Source organism: Neophocaena asiaeorientalis, unplaced genomic scaffold (genome assembly GCF_003031525.2).
Source record: "Neophocaena asiaeorientalis asiaeorientalis breed wild unplaced genomic scaffold, Neophocaena_asiaeorientalis_V1.1 scaffold409, whole genome shotgun sequence".
Classification (NCBI taxonomy): Eukaryota; Metazoa; Chordata; class Mammalia; order Artiodactyla; family Phocoenidae; genus Neophocaena; species Neophocaena asiaeorientalis.
The window spans coordinates 1,989,202-1,994,340 of record NW_020175208.1 but is presented as its reverse complement, the minus strand read 5'-3'; the positions used below and the strand labels follow the sequence as shown (position 1 = coordinate 1,994,340).

General features: G+C 45.0%; 1 protein-coding gene across 2 annotated transcripts in view; it reads right to left on the bottom strand.

Annotated features, from left to right (window-relative positions):
- Nucleotides 1-5,139, bottom strand: part of PHC2 (polyhomeotic homolog 2) — a 104,786-nt gene that overhangs the window by 17,858 nt on the left and 81,789 nt on the right. Inside the window, exon 1 of one of the 2 annotated variants that reach the window (XM_024765263.1) lies at nt 5,102-5,133. The exons of the other annotated variant lie outside the window; for it this stretch is intronic. The gene's annotated coding sequence lies outside the window, so the exon portion shown is untranslated. Of the gene's footprint in view, nt 1-5,101; nt 5,134-5,139 lie in introns of those variants that run through there. 2 annotated transcript variants of the gene reach the window in all.

The following is a 5,139-nucleotide window of genomic DNA, read 5'->3' as shown; positions in this document are numbered from 1 at the left end:
AGAGAGGGCAGGAGCGCACACGCACGTGCTAGAGAAAGCCAAACCTCAGTTGTCCTTGTCTATATAATGGGATAGATAATACTTACCTTGCAAATCGAACTTCTTGATCATTTCTGCTCTTAGAAAACACTGCCTCCTTCCTTTAATAACCATTGTCTAAGTTTTCAATCACGCTACTTTGCTACCAATCAGCTGACAGAAGAGATTAATACTGATTTCTGGAGGCCTGGAAATGTGGACTTAACCAATTTTTAAAAAAACGGTAGTTGGTTCACATTAATTTTGTTTTAATTTACAGTGTCAGTTGCTTTGATTGTTTAAAAATGTCTTAATATAGCTGTGTGGATTTAGGCCACATATGGATGGTTTCAAATAGGCTAAAGATATCAGTAACTAGGGATAATTATACAGTATTTGAGACATAATAGCCATGCAACTAGAGCTTTAAAAATAACTCCCAGCAGTCATGAACTCTCATTTTCTTGCCAACGGTCTCAATATTCAGCATCAGGCCTGCTTCTCCTAATCCACTGGAGAAGAGTTGGTTATGACACGGCAGCTAACAGTCATCTTTTCTTAAGAGAAGCTATGACAAATTTCACTGCTAAGAAGAAAATCATCCAAGAAACAGGTTTTTGCTTTCAAGAGAGTCTAACAGCAAACGGGGACTCTCTTCAACATCTGGATTCATCTTAGAACACTGGAAATCCCTATTTAATAGCAATCATTTCTTTGGCAGATGTAGAAAGAATGTTCTCTTTTGGATTTAACTAAAAAAATCATTTGGAAATTTCAAGTATAGGAAAGCACATCCCTTTCACTAACTATAAATAAATTTGGAAGGGGAAGGAAAAAGAACAACAAACCATTAAGTTTATTATGCTGGCCTAGATGGTCTTACAATGAATCACATAGCAACAATTTATTATTTAAATTATATGCTATGTTTCTTATTATATTTTATACCTTCAAAAACTAATCATTCTTAACTGTATAACTCGATTAACAATAAAAGAGCCCATCTCGGGACTTCCCTGGCGGCCCAGTGGTTGAGACGCGGAGCTTCCAATGCAGGGGGCGCATGTTCAATTCCTGGCTGAAAATCCCGCATGTCTTGCGGCGGGGCTTCCAGTGGTTGAGACGCGGAGCTTCCAATGCAGGGGGCGCATGTTCAATTCCTGGCTGGGGAATTAAGATCCCGCATGTCTTGCGGCGGGGCCGAAAAAACCCACAACCATTTCTTGACCATGGCAATTATATTCTACTTTTGTTATTGATGGGGGAGAAAAGCCCTGAATCTGTAAGGCTGTTGTCTTGGATAAATAAATGGTTGATTATTTTCCTAACAATTCCAAAATGTCATAAAGTTGAATTAAAGATGGTTTGTTTCAGAGTTTCTTTGCAAGCATCAAATCAGTGTTCTGATGTAGCTAAACTCAAATTGAAATTTTTAAATAAGTCAATGCTTAAAATGAAACCTGCATCTATTTGAATTGTGAATAAGTAATTCAAGTTATCTTGAACGGGCCTACTTTAAACATTTTAACAGAACACATACTCAGAGTCTTTTTAACTGGTGACTCACACTGTAGTTTAAAGCATGCCGTAAAAACACTGAAAACATAAATCAGTATACGTTCATACCTCTACCTTGAGGGGTAGTCCCAGCTTTGATTTCCACCAGACAAGGTGCTAAGTCACTGCAGACAGTCATTTCTGTTACTGGTACAAAGGCCTCATGAGAGTAGATTGCATAAGGCAGCCAGTCCTCACCCTGCTTTTCCACGGGGGTGGAAAACACAAAAGAATCTCTACAACCACTTTTGTGAGATTCCTCCGGACCACAGAAAATCATCATCTTCATCTTCCAGTTGCAAAATGGCACAAAAGAAAGGAAATAAAAGAGAAACTATGCTTCTATGAAGGTGTCTCATTTCCCTACTCTCAACTCTAGTAGATGTATCTTTTCAGGAGAGAATCTTTTTCAGGATGGGACCAAATCTGTCTGGAGAGTAAACGGCACTGCACAGCTGGGAGAACTTTAATATAAACTTGGACTGACCAAGAGGAAGAAAAAACCTTCGGTGAATGTCACACTAACACGGAGCAGCGTTTCCAGAAATGGAGCCACCATCCTACTCCCCAGTTTTTTCAACTTAAATTTTATGTTGGTTTACTGATCCATGCTAGCTCAAAGTGAAGGACTTTGATAGGAAGGGGGTGAACTTAATTCAGCAAATAGTTACCGAATGCCTCGTGTGAGGCCTAAAGCCCAAAGGAGGGCAGAGACTTAGAGGAAGCGTCTAAGGCAGTCAAGTCATCCTCTTCACACATTCACAACAAGAAAAAACAGAGATAAAAAGACACTCAAAACCTCAGGTAAAGGTTCTTAATTCTGAGATAGCAGTCATTTTTCCCCCCCTAAAACAAGAAAACCTAGGGAGGGGATGGCCTAAGTTAGAGCATGCAAGGCCAGAGGCAAGAACAGGTCAATTTTATAAAATCGTCTATCTATTCCTCTTTTTCTCTTTCCCACTGAAAGATCCAAGGGATCCAAAGTATCTGAGACAGGAAATGAGTAAGGCAGGAAAAAGGATGTGGTCTGAAAAAGAGTGGATCCTGGGGCTGAGCCAGAGCAAGTCACAGGCACAGGGTCACAGATGGGGGAAGGGGCCTTGGTAGCAGGAAGAGAAGTCTCAGGGTCAATCAGCTTAGACTAGAAGGTCAGTGACAGAGGAGGTATGTCTGCAGAGGCAAGCACAACACCACCTTCCTAAAAGGTTATCCTCCATTGAAATGCAGAGGAACAATGGCTGAAGAGACCTACAGCCAGGAGAATCATTACTGGGACAGAAGGAAGAAGAGCTGGAGTTTCCTCCTTACTTTGAGGAAGTGGAAATAATATATGTTGAGTGCATCTGACAAAGGTAAATTCGAAATTAAGCCAGGACCTCGAAGAGAAGTGGGCAGGGCTGGGAGGTGAGTATATGATAAAATACCAACATTCATTACGTACCTATGTGCCACCTATTAATAAAACAACAGTTTAAAAGGGGTGGGGGGGGAGGAGAAGGCGATGAAAACAGGAGCTACCTCTCACAAAAATGCAGTTGGACAACTGAGAAAGCCAACTCAAGAACAACAGAAAAGTGGCAAGATTAACGCCGGAGAAAAAAGGCATCTATTCTTCCCGATGTGTATGGACAAGCCTGGTAACAGATCTTGGGTGGGCTGAGAGGCAGAGCTCACGTGATAAGAGTGCCTGGAAAGGGCAGGTGCCACACGAGCACCACTACCCATCTGCTGGGCCCTCTGAAGAAGCCAGCCCTTGTGAAGGAGCCAAGCCAGAAGCTCTGGTTCCCGCCTTGCCGGGGCTGGAACTTAGGTAAAGAAACAGTGGGACACACTGCATCAGCTGATTCAAAAATGTGGCTGTTTCCAGATATAGATCCAGATGTTGGGGGCTAAGTGAGAAAATCACTTTTATATTCTCCACAGTGCCTCGGATCATGCTTTACACGAGGCAGGAGCCTAATGAAGGTGTGTGAAATCTGAGTTGCACCAAAACTACTTAGCTGTGCAGGTATCTTAAGATCCAAGACAGAATCTCCTGCCCTGTAACGAACACAGTAAGTTGCTTTCTTTCTATTCTGCAGTCAACATGATATGAAGCCCTGCATCCCATGTGACCTCAACTTAAGCCCTAATCAATAGACGCTGCCACAGGTCTGAGGCCCTCTACCGGAATAAAAAATGGGGAGGGCAGCGGGGGCAGACATATAGGAGCAAGAAGGAATTTCCTTGCCTCATTAGCCTGCAATTTTCAGACTCATCTAGAAATCCTAGCAGTTCCAACATTTGGGTTGACGTGGGGGGGGGGGCATGAAAAATCCCAGGTGAATGATAATTGGATTACCCAGTTATGCCCCAGAGCCAAATGGCTGGAAAAGGCCAGGACAGCAGGGCCTGATATGGTTAAAATGACATTATTTTCTAAACCAAAAATCGAGACACTTGGTTGACAGACAATGTGATAGAATATTTTAAATTGGGGTTGTCCTAGAAAAATTGGGGACATATGGTGGATTTAGGTCGGTAGCTTATTTCACAACAAGGGATCCTCTGGGTCCAATATGCTAATGGAAGGGGATTAAAGATCTAGGATGGGAGATATCTAAGGGGAGAGCTGTCACTAAGTTGTTTAGCAGGAAAAAGAATAAAAAAGCGTGTCTCTGTAGGCAGCATGGGAAGAAAGTCAACATTCTAGGTATGGAGCAGGAAGGAAAAGAAAGTTGATCAGAACTGAAAGTATGTCAGTGAAATGTGTTCAGGTCTAAAAGGCAGCCTTGGGGGAGGGATGGGGAGGATTGGGATGGCCGGTGTATCACTGGCACAAACTGGTATCCAACAATACAGGAGCCGGGGACTACGAGTTCACACTGTAGGTTCACCATTGGTTTGCAACTTGATCTTGGGCAAATTATTTCCCTGTCTCTGGACTTCAATTTAAATAAAGAATCTCACAAGTCCCGATTTTAATGTAAAGAATCAACAATACAATATGCCTTCATTTGGCACGGGAAGGAGAGAAAACGCTCTTCTAAAAATGGAAGAAAGGACAGACACAGAACAGCTTGTCCCTTTCCATCCAATTAAAAGCTTCGTGAGACTGAACTAGATTAAAAACAAAACTCTCCAGCTAAGCCGCAGGCCTCCAAGATAGGCAGTCCCCTACCCAGAGAGTACAGCGGATGCCAGCAGCCCTGTCCCTAAGCGGACCGTCCATCCCCGGTAAAGCGCCGCCCCGGAGGCCCGAGGCCGGGGTGGGGGTGTGCGGGGACACACGGAAGCGTCTGGCTCGCCGAAGGTGACACAGAGGCTGCCGGGGAAGTGCGGGGCAGGCAGGGTCCCCGACGAGGGGGGAGGCGCAGGACACCTCCCCGGCGCCGGGAGGGCGAGAATCGCGGGCTGGCACGGCCTGGCAGCCGAGTAGGCCCGGGCCGGGAGTGGCACCGGAGGGCGGTGCCCGGTGTCCAGTGCGACGAGAGCGGGCCGCGGTACCCCTCCTGGCGAGAACCCCTCCCCCGCCACGGGCACTGACCTGTCCAGGGCCCGGCTGGGCCTGGCCGGACGGGGCCT